The 17779-nt window shown below is 49.4% G+C and overlaps 1 protein-coding gene across 6 annotated transcripts in view; it reads left to right on the forward strand.

Annotated features, from left to right (window-relative positions):
* The window catches only part of ROCK2 (Rho associated coiled-coil containing protein kinase 2), a 345550-nt gene that overhangs the window by 321743 nt on the left and 6028 nt on the right, over nt 1-17779 (forward strand). The gene's annotated exons all lie outside the window — the stretch shown is intronic.

Below are 17779 nucleotides of genomic sequence, written 5' to 3' on the forward strand. Positions count from 1 at the left end.
CTAAGCCGTTATGAAGGACTAATTCCTGTGTCACTTGTTCGTCATCCTTGTGCAAATCATTCAGAATATATGACATTTATTCTCTTACTAACCTAAGCATAATACAGATTATAGTCATGTTTATTGTATTCAGTTACTAACCTGGTCATTATCAGCTGGCAATTGCTGGGGGTTTGGGACGCTGCATAGTGCGAGAGAATGGGCTGATCAATCACAGATTCCTCAGCTTTGGCTTGTTCCTGGTTATGCAGTGTTATGGGGACATGACTCTTCTTTCCTGTAGCATGTCTCCATTTGGTGTTGGGTATTACAGCCAAGGAGAAGGCAAGTCATGGGCAACTAGGGAAGGAATAATTGTGCACAGTAAGTAACCGAATAGAGGAGAGTAGAATGAACTAAGAAACTAAACCGATTGGTTGGTACTTTATCACTGTGCTATTTATTACTCTCCAAAGCTTGATAAATCTGGGCTTAAAACGGGTAACCAAGGGATTGGTAAATGAGAAAAGAATTGTATGGGAAGAGTGTGGAGAAAGACCAGTTCTGATGCGTGATGTAAGGGTTAAAGAGGGCAGATAAAGTAAGAGGCCATGGTCAGCGTTTAACAATGGAAAATAAAATATGGTGGCCGGCCGTATTGTGGGAAAACAGGGTCCTAAAGGCAGCTATAGGGAATGCAGACTGCCAGAATAGTGGTAAGGGTTAGGCTGTGGTTAGGGTCAGATGACAAATCGATGCAAAATCACTTTGCTGACTGCTGACATTCGCAGTGTTGACACTGGAACACCCTGCTATAGATTCGATGTGTGAATGAGGTATAAGCTGGTAAACGGTGTGCCATATGAGAAGTATGGCACAGATGGGGTGCCCAGCAGATAACACATCACTGGCAATCCGTTAAAGGGACATGGAGCAGACCGAGGTGGGCAGCAGATGTCAGCGTGGTACACAAAAGGCTTGCAGCGATATAACAGCAGAAACACCAGTCAGTGCTGCAGTCAGTATATAGCAGCTGTAACTCTGTGAGGTGGCCGCTCATTTTCCCATAGGAGCTCGAGTTGATTTTCAGATATCAGTCTCATTTTAATTGTTCCCTATATCCTTCCTAGCGGCAATCTGAGTCCATTTTATGTGTAGGATTAGTTATATGTGCTATGATGATAGATGGAATTGCTAGGTTCATTTGTCACATAGGCAATAGTGATAAAACTGAATGCACCTCATTACACCCAAAAAATAAGATTTTAAACCTACCGGTAAATCTTTTTCTCCTAGTCCGTAGAGGATGCTGGGGACTCCGTAAGGACCATGGGAAATAGACGGGCTCCGCAGGAGACATGGGCACTAAAAAGAACTTTAGGTATGGGTGTGCACTGGCTCCTCCCTCTATGCCCCTCCTCCAGACCTCAGTTAGAGAAACTGTGCCCAGAGGAGACGGACAGTACGAGGAAAAGATTTTTTTTAATCTAAGGGCAAGATTCATACCAGCCCACACCATCCACACCGTATAATATGGAATATATGAACCATTTAACAGTATGAAACAAAACAGCATCAGCCCGAGACTGATTAAAACTGTAACATAACCCTTATGTAAGCAAAACTATATACAAGTCTTGCAGCATTTAGTCCGCACTGGGACGGGCGCCCAGCATCCTCTACGGACTAGGAGAAAAAGATTTACCGGTAGGTTTAAAATCTTATTTTCTCTTACGTCCTAGAAGATGCTGGGGACTCCGTAAGGACCATGGGGATTATACCAAAGCTCCAAACGGGCGGGAGAGTGCGGATGACTCTGCAGCACCGATTGAGCAAACACGAGGTCCTCCACAGCCAGGGTATCAAACTTGTAAAACTTTGCAAAGGTGTTTGAACCCGACCAGGTAGCTGCTCGGCACAACTGTAATGCCGAGACGCCTCGGGCAGCTGCCCAAGAAGAGCCCACCTTCCTAGTTTAATGGGCCTTAACCGATTTTGGTAACGGCAGTCCAGCCGTAGAATGAGCCTGCTGAATCGTGTTACAGATCCAGCGAGCAATAGTTTGTTTAGACGCAGGAGCGCCAACCTTGTTGGTAGCATGTAGGATAAACAGGGCCTCCGTTTTCCTAACCCGAGCCATTCTGGCCACATAAATTTTCAATGCCCTGACCACATCCAGGGACTCGGAATCCTCCACGTCCCTTGTAGCGACAGGCACCACAATAGGTTGGTTCAAATGAAAAGAAGAAACCACCTTAGGCAAAAATTGAGGACGAGTCCGCAACTCAGCTCTATCCACATGGAAAATTAGGTAAGGGCTTTTGTGAGACAAAGCCGCCAACTCCGACATCCGCCGTGCCGACGCCAAGGCCAATAGCATGACCACTTTCCAAGTGAGATACTTTAATTCAACTGTATGAAGAGGCTCAAACCAGTGAGACTTAATGAACCGTAACACCACGTTAAGGTCCCATGGTGCCACCGGGGGCACAAAAGGAGGCTGGATATGCAGCACCCCCTTCACGAAAGTCTGGACTTCTGGAAGAGAAGCCAATTCCTTTTGAAAGAAAATGGATAGGGCTGAAATCTGAACCTTATTGGAGCCTAATTTTAGGCCCAAATTCATTCCAGTTTGTAGGAAGTGGAGAAAACGGCCCAGATGGAATTCTGCCAGAGGAGCAGTCTTGGCTTCGCACCAAGACACATACTTCCTCCAGATACGGTGATAATGTTTAGATGTCACCTCCTTCCTATCCTTTATCAGAGTAGGAATGACCTCCTCCGGAATGCCCTTCTCCGCTAGGATCCTGCGTTCAACCGCCATGCCTTCAAACGCAGTCGTGGTAAGTCCTGGAATAGACAGGGCCCTTGTTGTAACAGGTCTTCCCTGAGAGGAAGAGGCCACGGATCTTCGGTGAGCATCTTCTGCAGATCCGGATACCAGGCCCTTCGAGGCCAATCTGGAACAATGAGAATTGTCCGAATTCCTCTTCGCCTTATGATTCTCAGTATCTTTGAGATGAGAGGAAGAGGGGGGAACACATAGACCGACTGAAACACCCACGGTGTCACCAGTGCGTCCACTGCAAACGCCTGAGGGTCCCTTGACCTTGGGCAATATCTCTGAAGTTTTTTGTTGAGGCGTGAAGCCATCATGTCTATTTGAGGCAGTCCCCACTGACTTACAATCTCTGCGAAGACTTCTTGATGAAGTCCCCACTCTCCTGGATGCAGATCGTGTCTGCTTAGGAAGTCTGCTTCCCAGTTGTCCACTCCCGGAATGAAGACTGCTGTCAGAGCGCTCACATGACTCTCCGCCCATCGAAGAATCCTTGAGATTTCTGCCATTGCCACTCCTCGCCTTGGCGGTTTACATGAGCCACTGCTGTGATGTTGTCTGACTGAATTAGAACCCGGTAGACCTTGAAGTAAGGTCTCCGCCTGACGAAGGCCGTTGTATATGGCCCTTAATTCCAGAACGTTGATGTGTAGACAAACTTCCTGGCTTGACCACAGACCTTGGAAGCTTCTTCCCTGTGTGACTGCTCCCCATCCTCGGAGGCTCACGTCCGTGGTCATCAGAACCCAGTCCTGGATGTCGAACCTGCGACCCTCTAGAAGGTGAGAACTCTGCAGCCACCACAGGAGAGACACCCTGGCCCTGGGGGACAGGTGAATCATTTGATGAATCTGTAGATGCGACCCCGACCACTTGTCCAGAAGGTCCCACTGAAAATTCCTGGCATGGAACCTGCCGAATGGAATGGCCTCGTAAGACGCCACCATTTTTCCCAGCACTCGAGTGCAGTAATTTACCGACACCCTGTCCGGCCTCAAGAGGTCCCTGACCAAGCTCTGAAGTTCCTGGGCCTTTTCCATCGTGAGAAAGACCCTCCTTTGTTCCGTGTCCAGAATCATGCCTAAGAAAGGCAATCGGGGTAGATTTAGAATCCAACCGTGTTGTTGTAACACCCTCAGGGAGAGTGATACGCTGTCTAGCAATCGTTCTCCCGATCTCGCTTTTATCAGGAGATCGTCTAAGTACGGGATAATTGTGAACCCCTGCTTGCGCAGGAGCACCATCATCTCTGCCATTAATTTGGTAAAAATCCTCGGGCCGTGGAAAGTCCAAATGGCAACGTCTGAAATTGGTAATGACAATCCTGCACTACAAATCTCAGGAACGCCTGATGAGGTTGATAAATGGGGACATGAAGGTATCCTTTATGTCTAGGGACACCATATAATCTCCCTCTTCCAGACTTGCGATGACCGCCCTGAGCGATTCCATCTTGAACTTGAACCTCTTTAAGTATAGGTTTAAGGATTTTAAATTCAGAATTGGTCTGACCGAACCGTCCGGTTTCGGGACCACAAACAGGGTTGAGTAATAGCCCATCCCCTGCTGCTGCAGGGGAACTTTGACCACCACTTGTTGAAGGCACAACTTTTGAATTGCTGCCAAAACTACCTCCCTCTCTGGGGAAGAAGTCGGCAGTGCTGATTTGAAAAACCGGCGAGGAGGCACCTCTTCACATTCCAGCATGTACCCCTGGGAAACAATGTCTATTGCCCAGGGGTCCACCTGAGAATGTACCCAGACCTAGCTGAAAAGACGAAGACGTGCCCCCACAGGAGCGGAATCCACCCGCGGAGCCCCAGCGTCATGCGGTGGATTTAGTAGAAGCCGGGGAGGACTTTTGTTCCTGGTAACTGGCTGTAGCTGGCAGCTTTTTCCCCTTGCCCTTACCTCTGGCAAGAAAGGAAGATCCCCGAGCTCTTTTGGATTTATGCGGCCGAAAGGACTGCATCTGATAATGTGGCGCTTTCTTAGGCTGTGAGGAAACATAAGGTAAAAAAGTTGATTTACCAGCAGTAGCTGTGGAGACTAGGTCCGCGAGACCTTCCCCAAACAACTCCTCACCCTTGTAAGGTAAAACCTCCATATGCCGTTTCGAGTCGGCATCACCCGTCCACTGTCGGGTCCACAGTGCTCACCTGGCAGAAATCGCCATAGCGTTCGCTCTGGACCCCAGTATGCCTATATCCCTCTGAGCCTCTCTCATATAAAGGACCGCATCCTTAATATGGCCCAGGGTCAATAAAATAGTTTCCTTATCCATCGTATCCATATCAGCAGATAAGGTATCGGTCCACGCTAGTACAGCGCTACAAACCCAAGCTGACGCTATTGCCGGTCTGAGTAAAGTACCGGTATGTGTGTAAATTGACTTCAAGGTAGTTTCCTGCTTGTGGTCAGCAGGATCCCTGAGGGCAGCGGTATCCTGAGACGGCAGCGCCACCTTTTTGGAAAGGCGCGTCAACGCCTTGTCCACCCGTGGGGAGGATTTCCACCGTATCTTGTCCTTGATCGGGAAAGGATACGCCATAAGAATTCTTTTGGGAATCTGCAGTTTTTTCTCTGGAGTTTCCCAAGCACTTTCAAATAACTCATTTAATCCAAAGGAAGGTGGAAAGGTAACCTCCGGCTTCTTTTTTTTAAACATGTGGACCCTTGGATTAGGTACAGTGGGGTCATCTATAATATGCAGCACATCCTTTATTGCAATAATCATATAATGAATACTCTTTGCCAACTTTGGCTGCAACCTGGCATCATCATAATCGACACTAGAGTCAGAATCTGTGTCGGTATCTGTGTCAACTATCTGAGAAAGTGGGTGCTTTTGAGACCCCGAAGGCCCCTGTGACATAGGGAAAGGCAGGGTCTGACCCACCGTACCGTCCCTGGACTCTGCTTTGTCTAAACGTTTGTGCAATAAATTCACATTTGCATTTAAAATATTCCACATATCCATCCAGTCATGTGTCGGCGTTGCCGACGGCGACACCACACTCATGCGCTCCACCTCATCCCTAGGAGAGCCTTCCGCTTAAGACATGCCGACACGCACGTACTGACACACCACACACTCAGGGAAAGCTCTATCTGGAGACCGTTTCCCCACAAGGCCCTTTGGAGAGACAGAGAGAGAGTATGCCAGCACACACCCAGCGCCAATAACCCTGGAAAAACAAAAATTTACCCAGATATAGCGCTTTTTATATATATATATATATATATATATATATATATATATATATATATATATATATATATATATATATATATTCACTGCGCCAAATTATGTGCCCCCCTTCTTTGAAACCCTCTGTCACCAGTGATCAGCAGGGGAGAGTCCGGGGAGCCAGCTTCTCAGCGTGTGCTGTGGAGAAAATGGCGCTGGTGAGTGCTGAGGAAGAAGCGCCGCCCCCTCAGTGGCGGGCTTCGGTCCCGCTTTTTTTATAAACAAACTGGTGGGGATACTCTGAAATACCACTAAATAGTGTAAATCAAATCATAGCCAGCCCTAGAGGTATACATTGCTGCCCAGGGCGCCCCCCCCCCCCAATCCCACCTCTTCCCCGCGCCCTGCACCCCACAGTGTGCGCTGTGTGTTCTGAGTGGGAGCAATGGCGCACAGCGGTAGCACTCACCACTACCTCATTGAAGATCTAAAGTCTTCTGCCGCCTCTGAAGTCTTCTATCTTCTTATAGTCACCCGGCTTCGATCTTCCGGCTCTGCGAGGAGGACGGCGGCGCGGCTCCGGGATGAACCGCTAGGGGAGACCTGCATTCTGACTCCCTCTGGAGCTAATGGTGTCCAGTAGCCTAAGAAGCAGAGCCTAGCATTTAAGTAGGTCTGCTTCTCTCTCCTCAGTCCCACGATGCAGGGAGCCTGTTGCCAGCAGGTCTCCCTGAAAATAAAAAACCTAACAAAATACTTTCTCTGACGTCCTAAGTGGATGCTGGGACTCCGTAAGGACCATGGGGAATAGCGGCTCCGCAGGAGACTGGGCACAACTAAAAGAAAGCTTTAGACTACTGGTGTGCACTGGCTCCTCCCACTATGACCCTCCTCCAGACTTCAGTTAGAATCTTGTGCCCGGCTGAGCTGGATGCACACTAGGGGCTCTCCTGAGCTCCTAGAAAGAAAGTATATTTTAGGTTTTTTATTTTACAGTGAGATCTGCTGGCAACAGACTCACTGCAACGAGGGACTAAGGGGAGAAGAAGCGAACCTACCTAACTGGTGGTAGCTTGGGCTTCTTAGGCTACTGGACACCATTAGTTCCAGAGGGATCGACCACAGGACCCGACCTCGCTGTTCGGTCCCGGAGCCGCGCCGACGGCCCCCTTACAGAGCCAGAAGCGTTCCTGAAAATCGGCGGCAGAAGACTTCTGTCTTCAACAAGGTAGCGCACAGCACTGCAGCTGTGCGCCCATTGCTCTTCATGCACACCTCACACTCCGGTCACTGATGGGTGCAGGGCGCTGGGGGGGGCGCCCTGAGGGCAATATAAGACACCTTGGCTGGCAAATCTACACCATATATAGTCAGGAAGGCTATATAGGTGTAAAAATACCCCTGCCAGAATTCCAGAAAAAGCGGGAGAAGTCCGCCGGAAAAGGGGCGGGGCCATCTCCCTCAGCACACTGGTGCCATTTTTCCCTCACAGCTCCGCTGGAAGGACGCTCCCTGGCTCTCCCCTGCAGTTGTCAAGCTACATAAGGGTAAAAAAGAGAGGGGGGGCACTAAATTTAGGCGCGGTATATATAAAATAAGCATCTATAAGGGAAAACACTCATTTATAGTGGGATCCCCGTGTTATATAGCGCTTTGGTGTGTGCTGGCATACTCTCTCTCTGTCTCCCCAAAGGGCTTTGTGGGGTCCTGTCCTCTGTCAGAGCATTCCCTGTGTGTATGCAGTGTGTCGGTACGGCTGTGTCGACATGTTTGATGAGGAGGCTTATGTGGAGGCGGAGCAGATGCCGATAAATGTGATGTCACCCCCTGCGGGGTCGACACCTGAGTGGATGGTGCTGTGGAAGGAATTACGCGACAGTGTCGACTCCTTGCATAAAAGGTTTGACGACATACCAAATGTGGGACAGCCGGCTTCTCAGCCTGTGCCTGCCCAGGCGTCTCAAAAGCCATCAGGGGCTCTAAAACGCCCGCTACCTCAGATGGCAGACACAGATGTCGACACGGATACTGACTCCAGTGTCGACGACGATGAGACTAATGTAACTTCCAGTAAGGCCACACGTTACATGATTGAGGCAATGAAAAATGTGTTGCACATTTCTGATGTTACCCCCGGTACCACAAAAAAGGGTATTATGTTTGGAGAGAAAAAACTACCAGTAGCTTTTCCTCCATCTGAGAAGTTAAATGAAGTGTGTGAAGAAGCGTGGGCTTCCCCTGATAAGAAACTGGTAATTTCTAAGAGGTTACTAATGGCGTACCCTTTCCCGCCAGAGGATAGGTCACGTTGGGAAACATCCCCTAGGGTGGATAAAGCGCTCACACGCTTGTCAAAGAAGGTGGCACTACCGTCTCCGGATACGGCCGCCCTGAAGGAATCTGCTGATAGAAAGCAGGAGGCTATCCTGAAGTCTATATATACACACACAGGGGTTATACTGAGACCAGCTATTGCTTCAGCATGGATGTGCAGTGCTGCAGCTGCGTGGTCAGATTCCCTGTCGGAAAATATTGATACCCTAGACAGGGACACTATATTGCTAACCGTAGAGCATATTAAAGACGCACTTTTATACATGAGGGATGCACAGAGAGATATTTGCCGGCTGGCATCTAAAATAAGTGCAATGTCCATTTCTGCCAGGAGAGGGTTATGGACTCGGCAGTGGACAGGAGATGCAGATTCTAAAAGGCACATGGAAGTTTTGCCTTATAAGGGTGAGGAGTTGTTCGGGGATGGTCTCTCGGACCTCGTTTCCACAGCAACAGCTGGGAAGTCTACATTTTTACCCCATGTTCCCTCACAGCCAAAGAAAGCACCGTATTATCAGGTACAGTCCTTTCGGCCCAATAGGGGCAAGCGGGTTAAGGGCGCGTCCTTTCTGCCCAGAGGCAGAGGTAGAGGGAAAAAGCTGCAGCATACAGCCAGTTCCCAGGAGCAAAAGTCCTCCCCCGCTTCCTCTAAGTCCACAGCATGACGCTGGGGCTCCACAGGCGGAGCCAGGTACGGTGGGGGCCCGTCTCAAATATTTCAGCAATCAGTGGGCTCGCTCACGGGTGGATCCCTGGATCTTTCAAGTAGTATCTCAGGGGTACAAGCTGGAATTCGGGACGTCTCCCCCCCCGCCGTTTCCTCAAATCTGCCTTACCAACCACTCCCTCAGGCAGGGAGGCAGTGTTACAGGCAATTCACAAGCTGTATTCACAACAGGTGATAGTAAAGGTGCCCCTACTTCATCAAGGACGGGGTTACTATTCCACAATGTTTGTGGTACCGAAACCGGACGGTTCGGTGAGACCCATTTTAAATTTGAAATCCTTGAACACATATATAAAAAAATTCAAGTTCAAGATGGAATCGCTCAGGGCGGTTATTGCAAGCCTGGACGAGGGGGATTACATGGTATCACTGGACATCAAGGATGCTTACCTGCATGTCCCCATTTACCATCCTCACCAGGAGTACCTCAGATTTGTGGTACAGGATTGTCATTACCAATTCCAGACGTTGCCGTTCGGTCTATCCACGGCTCCGAGGGTCTTTACCAAGGTAATGGCCGAAATGATGATACTCCTTCGAAAGAAGGGAGTTTTAATTATCCCGTACTTGGACGATCTCCTGATAAAGGCGAGGTCCAGGGAGCAGTTGTTGGTCGGGGTAGCACTATCTCGGGAGGTGCTACAACAGCACGGCTGGATTCTAAATATTCCAAAGTCACAGCTGGTCCCTACGACACGTCTACTGTTCCTGGGAATGGTTCTGGACACAGAACAGAAAAAAGTGTTTCTCCCGGAGGAGAAGGCCAAGGAGCTGTCATCTCTAGTCAGAGGCCTCCTAAAACCAAAACAGGTGTCGGTGCATCACTGCACGCGGATCCTGGGAAAGATGGTAGCTTCCTACGAAGCAATTCCATTCGGCAGGTTCCATGCAAGAACCTTTCAAGTGGTCCGGATCGCATCTTCTGATGCATCGGCTGATAACCCTGTCTCCAAGGACAAGGGTGTCTCTGCTGTGGTGGCTGCAGAGTGCTCATCTTCAAGAGGGCCGCAGATTCGGCATACAGGACTGGGTCCTGGTGACCATGGATGCCAGCCTTCGAGGCTGGGGGGCAGTCACACAGGGAAGAAACTTCCAAGGACTATGGTCAAGTCAGGAGACTTCCCTGCACATAAATATTCTGGAACTAAGGGCCATTTACAATGCCCTAAGTCAGGCAAAACCCCTGCTTCAAAACCAGCCGGTACTGATCCAGTCAGACAACATCACGGCGGTCGCCCATGTAAACCGACAGGGCGGCACGAGAAGCAGGACGGCGATGGCAGAAGCCACAAGGATTCTCCGATGGGCGGAAAATCACGTGTTAGCACTGTCAGCAGTGTTCATTCCGGGAGTGGACAACTGGGAAGCAGACTTCCTCAGCAGGCACGACCTCCACCCAGGAGTGTGAGGACTTCATCCAGAAGTCTTCCAAATGATTGTAAACCGTTGGGAAAGGCCACAGGTGGACATGATGGCGTCCCGCCTCAACAAAAAGCTAGGAAAGTATTGCGCCAGGTCAAGAGACCCGCAGGCGATAGCTGTGGACGCTCTAGTGACACCGTGGGTGTACCGGTCGGTTTATGTGTTCCCTCCTCTTCCTCTCATACCAAAGGTACTGAGGATAATAAGGAGAAGAGGAGTAAGAACTATACTCATTGTTCCGGATTGGCCAAGAAGAGCTTGGTACCCGGAACTTCAAGAAATGATCTCAGAGGACCCATGGCCTCTGCCGCTCAGACAGGACCTGCTGCAGCAGGGGCCCTGTCTGTTCCAAGACTTACCGCGGCTGCGTTTGACGGCATGGCGGTTGAACACCGGATCCTGAAGGAAAAGGGCTTTCCGGAGGAAGTCATTCCTACGCTTATTAAAGCTAGGAAAGAAGTAACGGCAAACCATTATCACCGCATATGACGTAAATATGTTGCGTGGTGTGAGGCCAGGAAGGCCCCAACGGAAGAATTTCAGCTGGGCCGTTTCCTGCACTTTCTACAGTCAGGGGTGACTATGGGCCTAAAATTGGGTTCCATTAAGGTCCAGATTTCGGCTCTATCGATTTTCTTCCAGGGAGAACTGGCTTCACTACCTGAAGTTCAAACTTTTGTTAAGGGAGTGCTGCATATTCAGCCCCCTTTTGTGCCTCCAGTGGCACCTTGGGATCTCAAAGTGGTGTTGGATTTCCTAAAGTCACATTGGTTTGAGCCACTTAAGACCGTGGAATTGAAATATCTCACGTGGAAAGTGGTCATGTTGTTGGCCTTGGCTTCGGCCAGGCGTGTATCAGAATTGGCGGCTTTGTCATGTAAAAGCCCTTATCTGATTTTCCATATGGATAGGGCAGAATTGAGGACTCGTCCCCAATTTCTCCCTAAGGTGGTATCAGCCTTTCATCTGAACCAACCTATCGTGGTGCCTGCGGCTACTAAAGATTTGGAGGCTTCCAAGTTGTTGGACGTAGTCAGGGCCCTGAAAATTTATGTTTCCAGGACAGCTGGAGTCAGAAAGACTGACTCGCTATTTATCCTGTATGCGCCCAACAAGTTGGGTGCACCTGCTTCAAAGCAGACTATTGCTCGCTGGATCTGTAGTACGATTCAGCTTGCACATTCTGCGGCTGGACTGCCGCATCCTAAATCAGTGAAAGCCCATTCCACGAGGAAGGTGGGCTCTTCTTGGGCGGCTGCCCGAGGGGTCTCGGCTCTACAACTTTGCCGAGCAGCTACTTGGTCGGGGTCAAACACATTTGCTAAATTCTACAAGTTTGACACCCTGGCTGAGGAGGACCTAGAGTTTGCCCATTCGGTGCTGCAGAGTCATCCGCACTCTCCCGCCCGTTTGGGAGCTTTGGTATAATCCCCATGGTCCTTACGGAGTCCCAGCATCCACTTAGGACGTCAGAGAAAATAAGAATTTACTCACCGGTAATTCTATTTCTCGTAGTCCGTAGTGGATGCTGGGCGCCCATCCCAAGTGCGGATTGTCTGCAATACTTGTATATAGTTATTGTTTAACTAAAGGGTTATTGTTGAGCCATCTGTTGAGAGGCTCAGTTGTTATCATACTGTTAACTGGGTATTGTATCACGAGTTATACGGTGTGATTGGTGTGGCTGGTATGAGTCTTACCCGGGATTCAAAATCCTTTCTTATTGTGTCAGCTCTTCCGGGCACAGTATCCTAACTGAAGTCTGGAGGAGGGTCATAGTGGGAGGAGCCAGTGCACACCAGTTAGACCAAAAGCTTTCTTTTAGTTGTGCCCAGTCTCCTGCGGAGCCGCTATTCCCCATGGTCCTTACGGAGTCCCAGCATCCACTACGGACTACGAGAAATAGAATTACCGGTGAGTAAATTCTTATTTTCATTCAGGAAGCTCAGGAGAGCTCCCTGTAGTGCACCCAGTCTCCTGTGGGCACAGTAATAAACTGAGGTCTGGAGGAGGGGCATAGAGGGAGGAGCCAGTGCACACCCATACCTAAAGTTCTTTTTAGTGCCCATGTCTCCTGCGGAGCCCGTCTATTCCCCATGGTCCTTACGGAGTCCCCAGCATCCTCTAGGACGTAAGAGAAATAGGAATTTAATACCTACCGGTTATTCCTTTTCTCCTTGCCCGTAGTGGATACTGGGGTATAGATCGGGTCTACTGGAGCCTGGCACTTTAAAAACCTTTAGTGTGTGTATGTGTGTGCTGGCTCCTCCCCTCTATGCCCCTCCTACCAGACTCCGTCTAGGAAAACTGTGCCCTAGGAGATGGACATAATATGAGAGAAGAAACATTACAACAGTGGTGAGGCAACAAGCCAACACACAGCAATAAACGAAAGGAGGGCTCTAACCAGAACAGATGATAGCAACGACAACCCAACCAGGATAGCACAGCTATCCCAACAACATAATGAGACCGCAACAACGGTTTAACCAAACACTTACACAGGTAAGCAGGAACGAAGCACTGAGACCGGCACCCAGTATCCACTATGGACTAGGAGAAAAGGAACTACGGGTAGGTATTAAATTCCTGTTTTCTCTTACGTCTTAGTGTATACTTTAGTACCATGGGGAAGTCACAAATCTCCCAAACGGGTGGGAGAGTGCTAAGAGCCCTGTAAAACTGCCTGACCAAACCGAAGGTCATCCCTGGCCAGGGTATCGAACCAATAGAATTTTACAAACGTGTTTGAACCAGACCAAGTAGCAGCTCGGCACAACTATAGTGCTGATACTCCCCGGGCAGCCGCCCGGGAAGAGCCCACCGACCTTGCAGAGTGGGCCTTAATAGATGCCAAAGTATATGCCTGTTGGATGGTCAATCGCAGCCAGCGAGCAATAGATTGCTTAGAAGCCGGTCGACCAACCTTGGAGGCATCATAAAGGATGAACAGCGTGTCAGATTTCAGATGACGAGCCGTCCTTTTGACATAAATCTTCAGGGCCCTGATCACATCCAGGGACTCAGGACCAACGGAAGCGTCGGACAACACTGGAACCACAATAGGTTGATTCACATGAAAGTCTGACACCACAAGATTTCAAGAACTGAGGATGGGTCTTTCTTCATGAAATATTAAATAAGGGCTCTTACAGGATAAGGCCCCCAATTCAGACATCCGTCTGGCAGACGTCAGTGCCAATAACATCACCGTCTTCCAGGTGAGAAATTTTAACTCCAGTCTATGCAATGATTCAAACCAGTCCGATTGGAGAAAGGACAGAACCAGATTGAGGTCCCACGGAGCCATGGGAGGTACAAGGGGCGGTTGCAAATGAAGAACTCCCTTCAAGAAAGTTTCTACTTCAGGCAACACGGCAAGTTGTTTCTGGAAGAAAATAGAGAGCGCAGAAATCTGAACTTTGATGGAGCATAACCGTAGGCCCATATCCACTCCCGCTTGCAGTAAAAGTAGAAAACGACCAATTCTCAATTCCACGGGAGAAACTTTACTACTTTCACACCAGGAAACATACTTTTTCCAGATATGATGATAATGTTTCGACTTAACCATCTTCCTAGTATGTACCATTGTGGAAATAACCTGGGAGGGAACACCCTTTCTTGCCAGAATCTCCCTCTCAACTTCCAAGTCATCAAACGTAGCTGCTGTAAGTCTGGATAGACGAACGGACCTTGTTGAAGAAGATCTTCTCGGATGGTAGAGGCCAGGGATCCTCCAGAGCCATGGTTAGGAGGTCCGAGTACCACGCCTGTCGTGGCCACTCCGGGGCAATTAAAATGGCCTGAACGCTTTCCCTTATTAGTCTTTTTAGAACCCTTGTGATTAGCGGTAGAGGAGGGAACAGGTACACAAACTGGTACCTCCATGGCGTCGTCAGTGCGTCCACTGCAACAGCCTGCGGATCCCTCGTTCTGGAACAGTAACGGCATAGCTTCTTGTTGAGTCGCCATCAGATCTATCTGCCATCAGATCTATCTGCGGACAGCCCCACCGGTGAATTAGCTGTTGAAACACGTGCCTGCTGAGGAAGTCTGCTTCCCAGTTGTCCACTCCTGGAATGAATATGGCTTAGATGGCCCTTGCGTTGGCCTCCACCCAGAGGAGAATTTTTGACACCTCTCGCATCGCCGCTCTGCTTCTTGTTCCCCCTTGTCAGTTTATGTATGCCACAGCCGTGGCGTTGTCCGACTGAACCTGTATTGCCTAATCCATCAGGAGGTGAGACGCCTGCAGATGAGCATTGTAAATTGCCCTAAGTTCCAGGATGTTTATCGGCAGAACAGACTCCTGTCTCGACCATATCCCCTGGAACTGGGCACCTTGGGTCACAGCCCCCCAACCCCAGAGGCTGTCATTAGAGTCCATGAATGAATATTGAAACTCCTGCCCTCCACCAGGTGAGGAACCTGTAGCCACCATAATAGAGAAATCGGGCTTTCGGAGATAAGGTCACTTTCTGATGCATATGAAGATGAGACCCTGACCATTTGTCTAGTAGATCCAGCTGAAATGGACGGGCATGGAATCTGCCATATTGGATTGCCTCGTAAGTAGCCACCATCTTGCCCAGTAATCGAATGCAAAGATGTATGGATACCTTGCGAGGACTGAGCACAGAGCGAACCATAGCCTGGATTGTCAAGGCCTTGTCCATCGGGAGAAATACCTTTTGAGACACTGTATCCAGAATCATTCCCAGGAACTGAAGATGTTGGGTCGGTTCCAGGTGAGATTTCTGAAAATTTAGGATCCACCCTTGATCCATAAGTAGGCGAGTCACCAGATTGATGCTGTGCAGCAGACGCTCCTCGGACACAGTCTTTATGAGGAGATCGTCCAAGTAGTGGACTATGTTTACTCCCATCATGCGCATTTGCAGTATCATCTCCGCCATGACTTTGGTGAAGACCCTTGGAGCTGTGGATAATCCAAATGGTAAGGCCTGAAACTGGACATGGTCCTCCAATATGGCGAACCTGAGGTAAGCCTGATGAGGGGGCCACATGGGAATGTGTAGGTAAGCATCCTTGACATCCAGAGACACCAGAAATTCCCCCTCCTCCAGAGCGGCCACCACCGCCTGCAGGAATTCCATCTTGAATTTGAACACCCGGGTACAGGTTTAGAGATTTCAGGTTCAAGATGGGGCGCACCGAACCGTCAGGTTTGGGAACTACAAAAAGACTGGAGTAAAACCCCCTGTTGCGTAACGGAGGAGGTACTGGAACCACCACCCCCGTCTGCAAGAGTTTTTGAATATTCTCTTGTAAGGTAACTTTTGCTGTGGGTAAAGCTGGTAAGCCCGACTTGAAAAATCTGTAAGGAGGGAGTGTTTGAAATTCCAGCCGGTAACCTTGGGAAATGAGGTCCCTCATCCAAGGATCCCGGGAGTCGCCTTGCTGCTGGGGCCAAACCGTCACGCGGAAGGCTTAGCCGCAGGAGATCCAGTGGTCTGGTCCAGGTAGACGGCATTTGTAGGTTTACGGGATTTACCATGAGAACCTCAGGGAGTGATGAAGACACCTCGGCCCCTGCCTCTGAACCTTGCCACACGAAATGACTGCAAGGAGGGTTCAGTGTAAGAACATCTAGCAGGTGGCACAGCCAACAACAGATAGCTAGACTTACCCGCCGTTGCTTGGGAGATCCATTTATTTAATTAGTCTCCAAACAAGGCATCACCTGTAAAGGGAAGATTTTCTACACCCTTCTTGGAATCAGCATCTGCCGACCACTGAAGTAAACACAGAGCTCTGCGCGCCGAAACAGCCATAGCAGTAGTGCGGCCAATTGTCTTACACAAATCCTTCATAGCCTCGCTCATAAAATTAGCAGCATTCTGTATGTGTTGTAGCAGAGTAATGACCTCATCCCGGGGCAGAGAGTCTAAACCGTCAATAACATTATCTGACCACTTGACTACCGCCCTGGAAATCCACCCACAAACAATTGTTGGGCGTTGTGCTGCGCCTGCTGCCCTATATATTGCCTTGAGCGTGGTCTCAATCTTATGGTTAGCTGGCTCTTTTAGGGATATAGCCCCTGGCACCGGCAGTACCAATTTCTTAGACAGTCTGTATACAGACGTATCGACTGACGGGGGAAGGGGGGGAGTTTCCCATACCTTACCTGTCCTCAGCTGGGAGGGGAAAAGTAGTTAAATTTACAATTCCTCAGAGGTTTTTTTTTATTATCATGGTTTAACTATGCTTCCTTGGTCAGACAGGTCTTGGTCTTTAGACACTTAGGTCTTTGGTCTAACATTAAAATACAACTCCTCATCTGGCTCTGACTCCTGATCCAGTATGTGAAGAGCCTCTCTCACAGCGAAGATGAGTATCATCATCATGCAGGGGTGGATCCAGAAGAAAATGAAAGGGGGGGGGCACCATGATAGGGGAACGGTAATAGTTATAGTAACATGCACTGAAGGCACGCGTGCTCCCAGATAAAGGGGTGTGGTATCACAGGGGTCGTGGCCTCACAGAATACACCATCAGGTAATGATTGGCTGTAGGAGCGCATCCTTGCTGGTTTATTGCCAATGTTTCACCCTTATGAAAAGGTTGATTGGGCCTTAATATGTTGGTCACCTGTTCCATTAGTTATGGGAACCTGGAAGGCACCCCAGCACAGTATAATTATTATTGTTTTTAGTTGATGGTGGCAGGTGCAGCATACCTTGTTTTGGGCACTGCACTGAGACTCAGACTGCAGGACACGAACTGCTCATCTTTGATTAGCAGAAGCAGATAGCTGGATCTCCAACAAGCAGCATAAGACGTCTGCAGGACAGCCCAGCACAATCACGCCTTCTCAAAGTTGAGGCTGAGTTTGACTGCACCTAGCATAGTGGTAAAGGAAGTGGAGGAGGAAGCCTTCTACGCCGTCATAAGTAACAGTCTTACTCCATGCTGGCATTTGAACCCCATGCCAGGGCTGGACTCTGGCCGGCTGGCAGTGGGGGTGGTAGGTTTCGGTGTGAGCAGGGGGCCTCCCCATTGGTTACCACACGGACTTGTTGTTAGAGCCGCGGCAGGTCCTAGTGCCTGCCGGCTCTTTTATCAAATCTGACTGACGGAAATAGCAGTAGTGCTGCTGCTGTTCTCCTTTTGAAAAAAAAAAAAGAAGTAAAAAATAACTTTGCACGGGCCCGAGAAGCCCCCCCCCCCCCCCTTCCCTGGATCCGCCTATGTCATCATGTACATTGGGCTGATCAGAATCAGACTGGAGCACCTGTGTCAGTGAGCGTTTGTGAAACCA

Source organism: Pseudophryne corroboree, chromosome 4 (assembly GCF_028390025.1).
Source record: "Pseudophryne corroboree isolate aPseCor3 chromosome 4, aPseCor3.hap2, whole genome shotgun sequence".
In the NCBI taxonomy this organism is placed as follows: Eukaryota; Metazoa; Chordata; class Amphibia; order Anura; family Myobatrachidae; genus Pseudophryne; species Pseudophryne corroboree.